We start from the raw sequence: 16,776 nt of genomic DNA on the forward strand, positions 1-16,776 counted from the left end.
AATTTTTAAGCCTCTGTATTTTATTCCCGGGGAGCTCTGGTAGCATAGTGGCTAAGACACTTGCCTGCTAACCAGACGGCTGGCAGTTCAAACCCACCAGCCACTCCTCGGAAAGAAGGTTGGGCAATCTACTTCCGTAGTGATACTGCCTTGGAAACCCAAGGAGGGGTCGCTATGAGTCAGGTTTGACTCGACGGCACATAACAACAACAACAATTTTATTCCCACCACCCATATGTCAGTTCATCACATTGTAGTGGCTTGTGTGTTGCTTTGAAACTGGAAGCTATGCCACAGCTGTTTCAAAGACCAGCAGGGTCACCATCATGGGCAGGCTTCACCAGAGCTTCCAGACTAAACAGACTAGGAAGAAAGGCCTGGTATTCTACTTCTAGAAATTAACCAATGAAAACATTATAGATCATAATTATTTGCCAGTATAGTGCTGGAAGATGAGCCCCCTAAGTTGGAAGGCACTACAAAATAGCCACAACAATTGACTCAAAAATACTAATGATTTGAATATAGTACAGGACCGGGCAATGTTCTGTTCTCTTATACATAAGGTTGCCATGATTCAGAGCTGACTCAACAGCAACTAACATAACAGCATGCTTTGTTCAGAACCAGGAGAAAAAGTTTTATTAAAAACAAAAAATAAAAAACTTTAGTTAACAAACAGTAAATTGGAAAATAATAAATTTAAAAGGAAATGGAACTGTAATCTAAAAGCAATTGGATTATTCTGTCATCTTGTTTGTAAAAAGACTGGTTTCCACTCACTTTTTGAAAAATTTCAAACAATTTAACTTATTGCTGTTAAACCTTGAAATCTACATTTTCTCAGTGTTTACTTTCCAATAAGCAGGCTGGATAACTCCTAAGTTTAAATGTCCATTCTTGTTGGACTGTACAAAGAGAAAATCTAAATACCTGGGAAGTAGCATCATCTATCTTGCTATCTGGGCCATCCTAACAGATAGAGAGTGAATCAGCTGATCTTCATGATAGTTAAAAAGATCAAATAAACAGCTGGGATTTCAGGCAGTGATACCTTACTTGGTCTTGTGTTATCTGTGACATCTTAAAGTTCTTTTTGAAAGGTTTTTAACTTAGGTGTGCAAGACTGGGTTCCAAATCATATCTTAGAGACATAGAAATGCCCTATGCTTACGATAATCTTGAACCTTCTTCCAAAGTCATGTCTTGAAAATTATTATTCTTGCAATATAGATACATATCCTTCCCCTATCATTAAAAAAAAAAAAAAGGATTTTTGATTAGATACTGGTGCTTACATTATTCTACTTGAATATATACCATTTAAAGATAGGAGTTACCTAGCTGTGACACTGTGGCACACATGACGGGGATCTCAGGGCCGTATGGTATAGCAGGATGAGCCCTAGACTAGCCAGCAAGGGAAGAGGGTGCCACTCTCAACATGATCGTTTATTGGCCATGTGTCCTTAGCCAAGCCACTATATAACATTTCCTCATTCAATGAAGGGGAGAGGAGAAAAAAAAGGATAAGGTCAGCTCTGCATGTTCCCCAGAGTTATTTTAAAGATAGTGAATGTGAAGCAAGCTTGAAAAGAGAAAACACTTTAAATTATAAAGTGTTGTTGTTGTTGTTGTTCCCAAGTGTAGATAGTTACACGGTAGGCTGCTAACCAAATAGTTGGAGGTTTGAGTCCACCTAGAGAGAGGTGCCTCAGCAAAAAAGCCTGGTGATCAGCTGCTGAAAATGCCATTGACAACACCAGGGAGACACACTCCTTAGAAAAATCCATTTTGGGAGATCAGAAGAGCAGCATTTGCATAGGGAGAAAGCTCGTGAGGCAGCAATGCATAGGAAAGGACACTGGGAAAATTAACTACAAGGAGGAAGTGGGAAGAGAGTGGTTCTATTATGGGGATTGTAATCAGTGTCATGAAATAAAATGTGTATGAACTATTGAATGGAAAACAGATCTGGTCTGTAAAAATTTCACCCAAATCACAATAAAATGTTTTTAAAAAGAGAAAAAGAAAACCCTATGAAGCACAATTCTATTCTGACATACATGGGGTCACCATGAGTTGGAATCAACTCAATGGCCACTGATATATTGTTGTTAAGAGCTCTGGTAGCGTAGTGCCTAAGGCACTTGACTGCTAACCAGAAGGCTGGCAGTTCAAAGCCACCAGCCATTCCACGGAAGGAAGGTTGGGCATTCTACTTCCATAGTGATATCACCTTGGAAACAACCCAAAGTGGGGTCACATATAACAACAACAATATATTGTTGTTACAACAAAGTTTACAGCCAAGAGTGTCGCACTATCCTCACACAGTGAGCAGTGGCAGAGGTGAGGAGATGAGAGGCAGGTATTCACAGACTTCCTGAGTGCAAAGCGATGCCTTCACCATTCATGATTATCACCTGAATGGGTATCACCACAAACCTTATTTCCACAGCAATGACTTCAGAACTCAACAGTAATGGTTCTTGAGGATTGAGAAGATGCCAGGACATTCCTTAATTGTTTCTGGAATCCCTGGGGTCCTCGATCATGAAAGTGTGTACTTTCTGGCCACAAAAGACTGTTCTCTCCATCTTCTGGGATTCACAGGAGAGCGGAATGGTTAATATTCTCAGCACCACTGGAGAAAGGGTGTGATTGAGGGGAGGAATCCTGTGCCCAAGAAGAAAATTAGTATTTAGTAACTCATGAATCCTATATCATAAAGGAGGGATTTGAATCCTTAGCAGTAACTTCATCTCTGGGAGTAGCTACATACACATCTCATAGAGTTAACTATATAATACAAAAAGAAGCATCTGTCATAAAACAAGAAATAGAATTTATTCTAAGTTTTAGAAAATATTTTCTTATAACCTACTTCTTTTGCTTATCCAGACAGATTCATTCCTTTCACACACACAGGCAACATTACCATTCCCTGCTGTCTCTTTGGGATACTCCATCTAAAAAGGCAGAAGTTACTAAATATATTCTGATATGTTCCTATGGAGCTCAAAAATAAAATAGTGCTTTCTTTAGATCGTGTTTTATAAAAACAATAGTATTCTTCATAAAGAAAATAGCAGACCTTTTGGATTTTGATCTGGATTTTCTAAGACGGTCTAGTACACGTTTGGAGTGGAGATCTGTTTCATTTTATTTCTATGAATCTCACACCAGAGAATTCTAATAAAACCCTCTGTGCAGCTTTCCTTACTTAGTGCCAATGTCAGAGGGGCCTCACACAGTCCCCCTCACACAATTGAGTATATAACTTTATGAATCCATAGCTTCATGGTGCCTGCCTCTTGTATGCAGATGCTATTTCCTGGAGTAAATAAATGGATGGAAATTCATTCAGTACCAGCAGCCGTCAGTTCCTCCAGTAGCGAGCAATAAACACATCTGAGAAAGTTCTGGTGAACCAATCAGAAGGGGACTTTGTTTCAGAGCTTGGCTGAGCCCACCTCATGCCTTGTAAATGTCAATATGTGTCTATGTGAGCCTCTGACATTACTCAGCAGCACATACCAAAGGCCAAGAATTTGGCAGAACTGGGCTGATTAGAATGCCTAAAAATACTCAGTTTTATCAAAATCCATTCTGATGACTTTCAGCATATGAGCAAAATGCTGGAGCAGCAGGTTCTTTCAGAAACGGAAATTCTGAGAGACTTTCCAAAAACCCAAATGACACAACCTCATTGTGTAAGAAGTAACCCTTCAGCTTAAGTTCTTGCTGTTTGTCTATTTTTCAACCAACAGGATTTTCCTTGGAAACCATGTAGGATGATGCTCTCTCATTTATAAATATTTATAAAATGTAATCAAATGTAATTCAACAAACAATTACTGAGAAATTATAATACACAAGGCACTTGTTGAGCCCCATGAGGAATAGAAGGTCAAACAAGTAACTGTCCTTACATTTAATGGGTTTGCAATGTGGAAAGAGATGAGAGCTTTCCTGAAAACAAATTGCTCTCAGGCCCTGCAAACTATCCTTTAGAAGAAGCATAAACCAAGACCTAGGGAAGAAGAAACAAAAGATTAATTTTGTTGGCCAAGGTTAGCAAAGTCTTCTTGGAGATGGTGGCATTGTGATCTGGTGGTGCTTTAATATTAGGTAGGGTTTGCCAGGCAGAGATGGGGAGGTGTTCCAGCAGAGGAAGCAGCATGAATGTGCAGAGAACTAGAGGCAGGCATTAAAAAATCTTCAAAGGCCTTCATTATCACTAATGATAAGGTTTTCCTAATCCATTAAGGCTAATGCACCAGGATAATAGCTCCCAGCTCCCACAATCTGTGCAATAACAGTGGACCAAGAGGGAGGATATCATTTCTGCAAAACAGCCAAAGCCACAGAAGCAATCATTTATGCTGGCGGCTTATTCCTCATTTATTTGGTGACACGTTAAAGGGTTGTCCTTCTTTGGTTATTATATACATGCACACACACACACTCTAGGCACTCAATATCATATCATTCTTTTTCTTCCAGCCACCCAGATCATCTTGGTACTGAAGATATTGCCTTTTACTTTAAGTATCTCCCATCCATAACAGCTTCAGAAAATGATACAACTCATGTCCTCAGCCATGTCCTCATCCTCAAATTGGAGACAGTGTAATATCTGGGGCAGTAAGAGATTTGGGGGACTTATTTGGGGATAATCTTCATTTTTACCTACAAAATGATTCTTTAAAAAAAAATAATCTAGCAATTGAGAAGGGTAGATCACCAAGTGCCAAGTTATAACATTATGAGATAGAGCCAGCCAGATGGCTGTTGTATAGGCAATCAACAAGTAGTGTGTCCCAGTGTGAGTTGATGAAAATTACATCTGGCAGATAGGTAACAAGGCTGAAATAGGAGTAATGCATATAAGAGAGGAAATAATAGAAAAGAAAGGCTGTATTTCATCACAAAAAGTATATTGAACCAAACCTTAAAATACATGTGCAAGCCCAATTTTCACATTTCTAAGGCCTGAATTGTAGCAACTGAAGTCAAGTGACTTCTGATCATTGGCACAGTTATCATGAGTGTTCTTCATAACCAATGACCAAAATCAAAACCAAAGAAAATCCAGGCACCTGCCTAGTTACCAGTGCCTATAGAACCCACTAGCCACTCCTCGGAAGGAAGGTTGGGCAATCCTACTTCCGTAGTGATACTGCCTCGGAAACCCAAGGAGGGGTCGCTATGAGTCAGGTCTGACTCGACGGCACATAACAACAACAACAACATAGATATACCCTATTATTCTGAGCAACAGGTGAGTTGTTCAACCATGCATTCCCCATGACTCTGTACCCACCCACTCTGGGGCCACCAAGCAGACCTTGGCTAACAGCACCACCTGGTGGTTAAACCACCATATAGTTTAACTTCCATTCTCTTCTACACTGTCTCATCTAATAGAGATAATCATTGCAGTGGAGTCAATTCCAACTCAAAGTGACCCCATTTGTGTCAGAGTAGAACTGGGATCCACAGGGTTTTCAATGCCTGACTGACTGGAAGCACATTGACAGGCCTTCCTTCCAAGGTGCCTCTGTGTGAACTTGAGGCACCAACATTTTGGTGAGAAGTCAAGCTCATGTATGTACCATGTACCTGGCTTTTCCTGTTATTCACCACCCTCTATCCATTTAGTTTTACTTCGGCCTTTTATAAACATTGTCTCTACTTCACTGCATGGATTAAAAATAATCTCAGTAATAATCTCCATTCATTCCAAATTGTAAGCCAAAAATTCATTCTTTTTTCATTTTTAGCCCATATTTATATCTTACCTCAGTATTACAAAACACTTTAAATATGTCTCATATCATTTTAATCTTCAAACAATCTTGTGAGACAGATGTCATTTAACACAATTTAAAGAGAAGAAAATTTCCTTGTACCAGATAACTTACTAGCAAAAAGAATAGATCTGTAAATCTATTCTTTGATTCCAGAGCATGTTGTCTTTCTAGGACCTAAGGGTGAACTGCTTATATACTAAAACACCAAATCCATTGCCATTGAACAAATTCCAACACAGAAGGACCATATAGGACAGAGTAAAATTGCCCCAAAGGGTTTTCAGGGCTTTAATCTTTATGGGGGAGCTTTGGTAGCATAGTGCTAAGGCATTTGACTGCTAACCAGAAGGCTGATGGTTCAAACCCATCAGCCATTCCTCGGAAGGAAGGTTGGGCAATCTACTTATGTTAGTGATACTGCCTCGGAAACCCAAGGAGGGGTCACTATGAGTCGGGTCCAACTTGACGGCACGTAACAACAACAACAATCTTTATGGAAGCAGAATGCCACATCTTTCTCCCTTGGAGTGGCTGGTGGGTTCAAACTTCCAACCTTTCAGTTACCAGCCAAGTGTTTTAACCATTGCACCAGCAGGGCTCTATACTCGATATATACCACCCATACAGAAGAAAGAATTCCCACATTTTGAAATGAACTCAACATAATAAGAAACTAGAACTTTCAATAGCAAAAGCCTTTGAAACTACTCAGAATTTTCTTTCAGAATCTAGATAAAATTCTGATTCAGACATCTTTTCCTTAAGGAAGAGTGTTTAAGATAAATAAGTAAATGCAATAAATTATATTTTTAACTTAAATTATTCATCTCAGGATTGTTTTAGGCTATTTTTCATTGCAAATGCAATGTTTCCAGTTCATCACGTTTTATGTGGGGTAACCTGAGTAGTTAGTAGTGCTTTGAGTACCACTGGACATATTTCTATTCTTGCATTCATTTGTTCAGCAAATGTTTATGAGTTTCTATACTAAAGGTGCTCTTCATGCAGTATTCAAAAAAAAAAAAAAAAAAAACCCCAACACACTGCCATTAAGTGGGATCTGATTCATAGCGACCCTTTCTTGTTTTTCTGAGGCAGTATCACTATGGAAGTAGATTGCCCAACCTTCCTTCCAAGGAGTGGCGGGTGGGTTTGAACATCTGCCTTCTGGTTAGTAGTCAAATGCCTTAGGCACTATGCCACCAGAGCTCCTTAAATCTAATTATGGCAGAAAATCCTAGGTCAAGAGATATCAATCTAATTAGGGGATGCCACCTATTTTCAATGCAGGTATCATATGAGTGGTTCAAACTAAAAGTTACAGGAATTGAGAGAATTGTGTTATGCTTAACTTGTTTAAATAGATAATGGTACCAGTTCAATGTCATGCAGTTATAAGAATATTTTTGAATATGGGAGCAGAATAGGAGAAGAGTAAAATGGAAACATATTTCAGATCATTTCCTTAAAGAAATTTGTCCTACATTTCCTCATTCCTCATTGTTGCCATGAGTCAAAATTAGTGACAGCAACTAACAACAACAACAACCCCATTCCTTCTAATTGAAGAATATCAATAGTAGTAGCAGTCAAACCTCCAGATAGCTTTCCAGCCAAATGTAGCTACATGAGTGACCTCATAGAAACCTGCAGAGAAACTGCCCAGGTAAATTACAAATTTGTGAGACATAATTGTTGCTGTCTAAAGACACCAAGTTTCAGGATAGTTTTTTAGGCAGCAATAGATAACTGAAACAACAAGACAAAGAATATTTTCTAGGGATCATAGGGGCTTTCTGTGGACTTTCAGAAGAACAAACAAATCAATCTTAGAAGAAATACAACCAAAATGCTCCATAGAAGCAAGGGCAGAAAGATTTCAGCTTGCTTATTTTGGACACATCATTAGGAAAAACCAATTGCTAGAAAAGGACACATGTTTGGTAAAGTAGAGGGTCAGGGAAAACAGAGGAAACCCTTGCCACAACAATGGACTCAAGCATACCAGTGATCAGAAAGATGGCATAAGACTGAACAGTGTTTCGCTCTGGTATATATAAGGTCACCATGAATCAGATCAAACTTGACTACAACAAACAGCAACACAGGAGCAGAAGAAAGGATCAGGTTTCCAGATGCCTAAAGGCAATGGTTAGAGAGGCAGAAATCAACCAGGATAAGAGTAAGACCAAGAAGAGGGGCATGTTGGGGAAGACAAAAGTATTTGTCAGGAACTACTTCTGGGTAGAGGAGAGAGACTGAACAGAAATGAGATGCCTACAGAGGAAATGTAACCAATGTGGCTGTATATCATGAATGAACTTCCCCATTCAGCCATTTTTCTCAATCAACTGACAAAAACCTGTATTACTTCCAGCTGGTTTTTTTTTTTCCTAAACAAAAATTGTTTTCATTTTAAATATACATTTTTAGTAAGTCTTTTTAATTTAAGGGTCCGGGGAAGTATAGCGGATGATTTTCTTTTCAGCAATACAGAAGGATTGAATGCATAAACTAAAAAGTTTCTAAGAAGATAGGGGGGTAAATTCAACTAGTACATGGTCCTAAGACAAAAAAAAAAAAAAAAAAATGAAGTCATTGAGACATTCAGACTGGCTGCTCACTTCTTCCCTGATATTTTAACAATATAAAGAAGGTGGAAGACTAAAAATGAGGTCAAGAAAACAACATGAACTAGAGAAGCAGAAGCCTTGATTAAGAAAGAGGTTATGTGACAACTTCAGGCAACAGAAATGTCTTTGGGTGGGGAACAAAGGGACAAAGTTTATCCCCAGATTGAAGGTCTACAAACAAGGGGGAGAAGCCGAGCAGAGAAAACAAGTAAAAGTGGAAAGGAGTCTGGAAAAGACAGAAGGGAAATTGGCAACAACACAAACTCATTCATCTTGGAGAACCAGAGAGGTTGGCAGCAGATGGGGAAAGGGAAATTCATGTGGCAGTAAGGGGCTCTGGAACTGGCACAAGAGAGAATTGTGAAGGTGGGAGAAATCACCTTCAGGAAGGGGAAGTGAGGAATGAAAAACACTAAGAATAGAAAATCTTAATGTCAGGGCAACAAGAATAAAACCAATAGGCCCTATTAAGATATGTGTGTTGCATTGTATTAAGTTCCTTGAAGCATTTCATGTGTAACCCAATCCCCAGGCATGAAAATTGTAAGTCAAACCTCTTCATCATAGGTCATCTAAAAATAAGTTCCAGGTACTGAAGAGAGTTGGTGAGTAGGCTGAAACTGAGTGATTTGTGGATCCAAATATGCTCTTTGGATCCAGAAACTCATGCCAAGTCAGGAAAGTATGCTCTCTCAGTGGGGCCTTCTCCAGGGTTACCAATGTCTGCCTCATTCTTGCTCCAGAGAGTCAGCTGAGAAACTAGTTTTCAAAGTGAAACTGTCACAATCAATAAGTATGTATCCTCTAATATCCCTTTGAGATCCAAAGTCTTAGGAACAGGGCTGGTTTCACAGACGTGTGACCTTTGCAATTGCATAGGACCCCATACTCAAGGGACCTTGCACTTGATTTAACACTCTGCTGTTTCCATATTGAAAATCTCAATAATTTTTTACCAAGGACCCAGCATTTGCCTCTTATTCTGGGTCTCAGAATTATGTAGCTGGTCCTGCCTAGTACATGTGCCCCTCAGACTATACAAGGACTAATTGTCTTGACTTCTGGAATCACAAATGGTTGTCTTTCCTTGGAGCACAAACATATAGCACAATCTATGCAATCTTACAATGCAGAAATGATCCAAAACATTCTTACTTTCCCTATCTTCACTAAAGGGTTAGAGGCTACAATAACAATTTCACATTTCCAGGGCAGGAACATAACAACAACAACAACAACATGGCAGGAACAATGATGGAAAAGAAAACCCTTGGAGAGAGATGAGTTTCTTGGAGGTCTCTGAAGCTTTAATTAGACTTTGTATTAAATTTCTAGAGTCACTTATAACAAATATCAAGCCCATGAAATTCAGGGCCTTCGTTACACTCCACAGTCCACAAAATTTTTCTGTAAAGGGCCAATGGGTAAATATTTTAGACTGTGCAGCCAATGTGATCCTTGCAATAAAACTTTAATTACAAAAATAAGTGGAGGCCAGGATTTGGCCCACGGGTCATGGTTTACCAATCCCTGCTCTAGAAGAACTAGTAGTCTCATTGAATGAAAACTTACGTGGAAATCAGATGACCTGAAGTTCTCTTAATTACCTGTCATATTACCTAGACTGAGTCCTTAACCCTCCTGGTGCCTCAGTTTCCCTTTCTGCTCTACAAGCTGTTCTTCAATTTATTATTAGATACTTGGAAAGAGCATGTTGTGTTGGGTGCCATCTTTTTTTTTTTTTTTTTTTCTTTTTTTTGCTACTCCTAGCAATGCCATGTGGCAAAGTAGAGCTGATCCATAGGGTTTTCTTAGCTGTAATCTTTATGGAAGCAAACTGGCAGGTCTTTTGCCCCATGGAGACACTTGGGTGGGTTTGAACCACCAACCTTTGGGTTAGTAGCCAATTGCTTAACCATTCGTGGCAGCAGGGCAAAGAAAGACTTAAAGGAAAATTATGTAAGCTGACTTGAGGAGGTTTACTTGTCTCTTTTTATTCTATCCTTCCAGTTGCCACTTGCACTAATCTATTTTATAAAGCAACTGGAAGGAAGCAACAGAAGAGGCATAGAGCAAGTTGCAGAAAAGACAAAGTCAAAGAGTTGAAAAGGGGTAAAAAAAAAAAAAAAACTAGGGACCATGAAATGGGGTAGCAAATTGAAATTATCAAGATGGAAAAGAAAAATGCTTGGAGCCAAACCACAGAGAATTCAACCCAATGAGATCATTAAACTGAGGTAGGAAAAGAAACATCATTATAGACCTCCAAATATGTTTGCAGTCTCTACTCATTAGAAATAAAATCTCTACCACTGTGTAGTCCTTACATCGCCTGATAATTCAATGCTCACTCTTGGATACAACTGAATATCTTATCTTGCTCTAAGAAAAAATGTTACTCAGAGATTGCTGACAACCTGCAGGAACTCACGCAAGTACAGAGGAATGTTCCTCATGCGTTATTCCTGGAGATGCTATCTCTAGAACATTATGTTTCACAGCCTTTACCATTATTGGCCCTGGCCAGCCACATCACTAGCTTCCTGTTGCACTTTTAAGCTTTTGCACAAGAAGACAAAGAATATGCCCCTGGATATTTTGAACAGGTTTACAATATTTTATGCTTGACACATGAAGGTTATCCAAACCACAGTCTATATTAAAAATAAGTAAGGCTGAGTTTCACCTTTGTATTCAGCCCACTAGAGGAAATAATTCCTGTCTCATATTGTTAGAATTAAATGTGAACTCAAAAATCATCAAGTGAGAAAAATCAGCTCTAGAGAGGGCACGGGCTTCGTCTAAAGTTCCAAAATTCATTAGAATTGATAGCAGAGCAAAGCTTCAGGAGAATTATTAAACCATATACATAGTTACAGAGAGCTAGTATACCAAATTCAGCTAGCAGGTACCAGGAAGTTCAGAAACAGGAGGGCCAGAGAGAAAGGCAATTGGAATGTGGCCCATCCTGCCTCAGCTTAGGTCATCTGAAGTGAGAGCATCTGCAAGGACAGCTGTTTTGGCCTTTTTCTTGTTACATAGAATAGTAGAAAGATCCTGTCACTAACTAGCTGTGTGACATTGAGAAAATCACATCTGAGCTTCCTCATCAGAAAAATGAAGAGAAGTCAGCCTAGAAATTGTTTGGTTACTGTTCCAAGAAATTGAAGCCTAAGTGACTGAAGAGTGGTGATCTTTAAAGGACAGGGGTGTTCGGAGATAGAATCACATAGAAATAAACGGGAACGAGTTCATGAGCTTGTCCATATTCTTTTCAGGGGATAAACTAAGAGATAGTTAAGTAGACGTGACAGGTGCTCCATCCACATGGTCTTGGCTCTCTCAGGCACACCATCTTAATTACTGAATGCTGCTATAACAAAAAATACCACAAGTGCACCCTTTAGAGAACAGGAATTTATTTTCTCAGAATTCTGGAAACTAAAAGTTGAAATCAAGGTCTCAGTTATGTCATTTCCTTCCATGGGTTTCTCTCCTAGTTTCCGGTGTCTGCTGGCCAGCAATCCACAGCATTCTTCTGCATGTAGATGCATCCTCACATAGCATTTTCCCTCTTCCCCCTGTGTCTATTCTTCTCTTTTATTGGACACCTTTTAGAAGGGATTAGATTTCGGACCCACCCTACTCTGTTGTAACCTCACTAATGTAACAAAACACTCTAATCCCAAACAGGCTCACAATCACAGGTTCAAGTGTTAGGACTTCAACATCACTTTTGGAGGACACAATTCGATCCATAACACATGCTAACTTTCAAATGACTTTCAAATGTAAGCACTGGCTACTCTCTCCCTGAGGTATCTCTAGTCGCTGTAGCTCATTTGAACAAAATGGAACATGCCAGAAATATTAAGGAGTACTCTGGATTGAACTGTTATCCTAAAAAAATACATGTGTGGTAGAATTCCAACCCCATACCTGTGGAGCATTGGTGGTGCTGGGCCTACGGCATTTTACTGCTAACCAGAAGGTTGGAGGTTCAAACCCACCAGTTGCTCCCCACAAGGAAGATGGGGCAATCTACTTCCATAAAGATTTGCTGACTCAGAAACCCAATGGGGTCTCTATGAGTCAGAATCCACTTGATGGCAGTGGCTTTGGTTTTTGGTTTATACCTGTGGATAAGGAGCTCCAGTGTAGTAGTGGTTAAAGCATTAGGCAGCTAACCAAAAGGTCAGTGTTTGAACCCACCAGTCACTCTGTGGGAGAAAGATGGGGGGTAGTCTGTTTCCATACATATTTACAACCTTGGTAACCTGGTGGAGCAGTTCTACTCTGTCTTATAAAGCTGTTATGAGTCAGAATTGACTCATACTTGTGGATCTAATCTAATCTAGTATAAGGTAATCATTTTCCATAATGCTATGTAATGTAACATAAACAATCAATCAGTTGAGGTCCTACCACTGTAGGGTAGGTCCTAAACCTAATCACTTCTGAGTTATATAAAGAGCAGCACAGACTGAGACAGGCAAGCTCATACTGTGGAAGAGAGATGCCATGTGAAGATCTTCTACAAACCAAGGAATCAATGAATGCCAGGGACTACTGACAAGGAAGGAATTGGCATGATCAAAATCCTGATCTGGAATTTTAGCCTCCAGAGCTGTGAGAAAACAAATTTCTGTTCCTTAAAGTCAACACTATGGTATTTCTGCACTAGGAAACTAAGGCAGGGACTTAATGCCCCCAGAGGCAATCTTCATCCAATCACTGATGGGGGCATGGGAGCAGGAGCAACAACTCTGAGGTGTATTCTCTAGAGTCTCCCACTGTTCTCAGCTGCCCATAGCAGTAACCTTCTCAATATCATATCCTTTCTTAGTTGCTTAGCTTCTTTTTCTTCCCAATCTCATTTCCCCACTTCCCTATTGCTACTTCTTGAAGCCATCTCCCATATAAATTACTTATAGTCAAATCCTTTTCATAAAGTCTGCTTCTGGAAGATCCAACTAAGATGGCCACCCAGAAACACCCAGCAAGTGGTCCAAATGTAAGCCTGGGAATTATGGCAGAAGGATAAAGTTGAACTATGTACTTGCAAGTTGTGTATGCATATTTGCTGTATGGAACAAAGAAGTGAGAGTAAGTTTAACTCCAAATATAAAAATTAAAAACTGAGAACAAGAGGCATCCTGAGTAGGAAATAGTTCTGCAGGGGCCCAACATGCAGCAGAAGAAGATGATAATAGGAAACCCCTTGTAATGAATCATGAACGTAGAGGACAAGAAAAAGAAGATGTAATGAAATGTGTTTTACCTAAAACACACCTACCACCTATCAGGATATGCACAAATAACACCCTAAGACCCATTAAAAAGAAGGAAACTTGTTGTCTTGGAAGTCCATCAATTGGACTCTGTATCGACCCTCCAGGAGGAAGTAGAGAGAGCAGCTGGTTCCTGATCCAGTCTTGCCCACTTTTAGAAGAACTTGTAGATGTCTCCTCTTGTATAAACTGAGGTTGTGTCCACCAGGATAGAGAGAGAGATAGGCTCTACCTTCCCAGGAGGGCTATTCCTGAGTGGTAACTCTATCCTTCCACCTCTTTCTCCCATGTGCTTCAGCAAAGCATGTGTGTGCAATGATTATTATAGGTTTTTAAGTATTGCTAACTACGGCAAACACTGTAAATTGTTTCCCTTGGTCCTCCTGGTATTATCATGAATACTTCACAGTATTTACTTCCTCAAGTGTGGGCAGGACTTTTGACTTGCTTCTAACCAGTGGAATATGGGAAAGGTGATAGGGTGCACATGATTATATTACCTAAGGTTGTAACATCCATCTTGCTTGGAAACACTCTCTTTTGCTTCCTTCAAAGAAACAAGTGGTTATGTTAGGTAGGTCCATGTGGTAAGGAATGGAGGATGGTCTCCAGTCAACAGCCAGCAAGAAACTGAAGTCCTAAATCCAATAGTCCATAAGGAACTGTATTCTACCACATCGTTTAGAAGCTGATCATTTCCCAGTCAAGCCTCAGATGAGACTGTAGCCCTGGCCAACACCTTGATTACAGCCTTGAGGAGCAAACACCCAGGTAAACTGTGCCCAGACTCCTGACTTGCAGAAGCTGTGGGATAATAAATGTGTATTGTGTTAAGTTTGTGGTGATATTATTACACAGAAATAAATAACTAGTATTCTAACTATAGAACTGTCCCTGGGTGACCCAAATGGGTAATACTAAGCTACAACCTCTATTCAAATACCATGCATATCTATTACTCTTGGCTTGACTCTTACTCACATAACATGCATTGAGGGGGTGGTATTAGAGACTGGAGAAAGCAAAAGGCCATCCATTAATACACTCCATCTAACTGAACTGTTTGAGCCTGCTCAAAGGATGAGTGTCACTCCTTCACAGACTGCAGAAGGAAAGATGTCTGGTATGATGTCTGGTAATGATGTTTCAGGCAGCACCCAGCCCCTCAGAGAGCATCCATTCTATTCACATCTACCTTATCACATGGGTCCCCAAAAGAGTGGAAGGATTTATAAGTATTCCTATATGGAAAATATCACATCTTCTCTACTTCAGAACCTCACCATTCCTCAACCCTCTTCTCAGCTCAAAGGTACTCAGACACTGCTGTAACATACCAGTCCCCAACTCTAATCCAAGAGTACCTTTCTCCTCATTCTCAACCTACCACTTACTTCTAGATAGGGGAATCAAGAGAGAGGACACTCCTTTGCAATCTCCCCTGGAGCACAAAGTCAGTTTATTGTACTATGGTAGTTTGCATGTTGCTATGTTACTGGAAGCTATGCTACTGGCATTTCAAATACCAGCATGGTCAACAGGTTTCAGGGGAGCTTGCAGACTAGGACCAACTAGGATAAAAGGCATGGTGATATGCTTCCAAAACTTAGCCAGTGAAAACACTATGGATCAGATCATTGTCCCATATAGTATTAGAAGATAAGCTGCCTAAGATGGAAGACACTTGAAATACAAAGTGTCTACAACAATGGAGCTGAGCCTAGCAAGAATCATGAAGATGGCGCAGAAATTTAAATTTCATTCTTATACCTAAGTTCTCTGTAAGTTGGAGCCAACTCAGTGGCATCTGACAACAACAGCAGAGCACAAGCATTGTATCAACTCATGGGTACCAAAGTCAGTGGGTTGGGATTCCTAAGGGATTAGTAGCCTTGCTATTGGGTCCAGTTGCATTTTATACACTGACAAAGACATTGAATGGTCCACTGGGAGATATGCAATACCTCCAAAAGTCAGTTATCTTAGGCCCACCTGGAACACCCACTGTCCAAAATAAAGCCAATCTCTGGCCTATAGCTCCCGGAATTGCTCCTGGGTAAAATGTAAGTTTGTTTTTGTTTTGTTTTGTTTTTTCTGTTGTGCAAATGTTAATGCAGGAATGTGGGTTAGCTAATTTGTAATGTTTGGAACTTATCTTTCAACTCAGAAACATGTCAAAGGCCTCATGTTGTCTCTCACCAAAATGGAGGTCAAGGGTCTTATTAGAATATTCAAAAAGGAAAATGAAGCCAGATTTTGTTCGCAATAGCACTGTATGTATGCACTGCTTCTGTTAGCTGCACGAAATGCTGCTGGTCTTGTGCTGTCCCCACGATCAGTTGCAAATTAGACAACTGTTGTCTGCAGGGTTATCAATGGTTTATTTTCAAAAGTAGTCCATCTAATCTGGAATCTCTGGTGAAACTTGTTCTGCATCATAGCAACATGCAAATTTCCACTGATAGATGGGTAGTGGCTGTGCATGAGGCTTATTGACCAAGAATCAAAACTGTATCTCTCATATTGCAAAAACGGCAAGGAGGCCACATGTTCTGACCTCCTCTAATCCCACAAGAGGAAGACAGGATTACCAGCAGTAACCTAAGGCCTATTACTGCCAGGCCAGACATGCTGCCGCTCTCCAGCCCTTTCACCAACCGTTTCTCCCAAAGCACCCACAACCTCTCCTGGGTTTGATAATTCGCTGCAGTGGCCACACAGAGCTCACAGATTACAGGGTTTATTAGGGGAGCACCAGGCTACAACTCAAGTTCAGGAAGAACGCTCAGTCTCTCTCCCAGCCCACCATCCCTCGGCCAACAGTCTCTCACAGTCTCTTTCCCAGCAGTGCTGGTCCCTCGGTGTCTCACTCAGCAATGCGTGTCTCTTGCGTCTCTTTCCCAGCAGCATGTGTCTCTTTCAGAGGCGCGTGTCTCTTTCAGCAGCACATCTTCCTCCACCAGCAGTCAGAGAGAGTTCTACCTCCAGGAGGCCTCCTTTTGAGCCCGGAAGGGTGGTCAAACTAGCCAATCA

Source organism: Orycteropus afer, unplaced genomic scaffold, assembly GCF_000298275.1.
Source record: "Orycteropus afer afer isolate SDZICR_OR568_19922 unplaced genomic scaffold, OryAfe1.0 scaffold00108, whole genome shotgun sequence".
NCBI lineage: Eukaryota > Metazoa > Chordata > Mammalia > Tubulidentata > Orycteropodidae > Orycteropus > Orycteropus afer.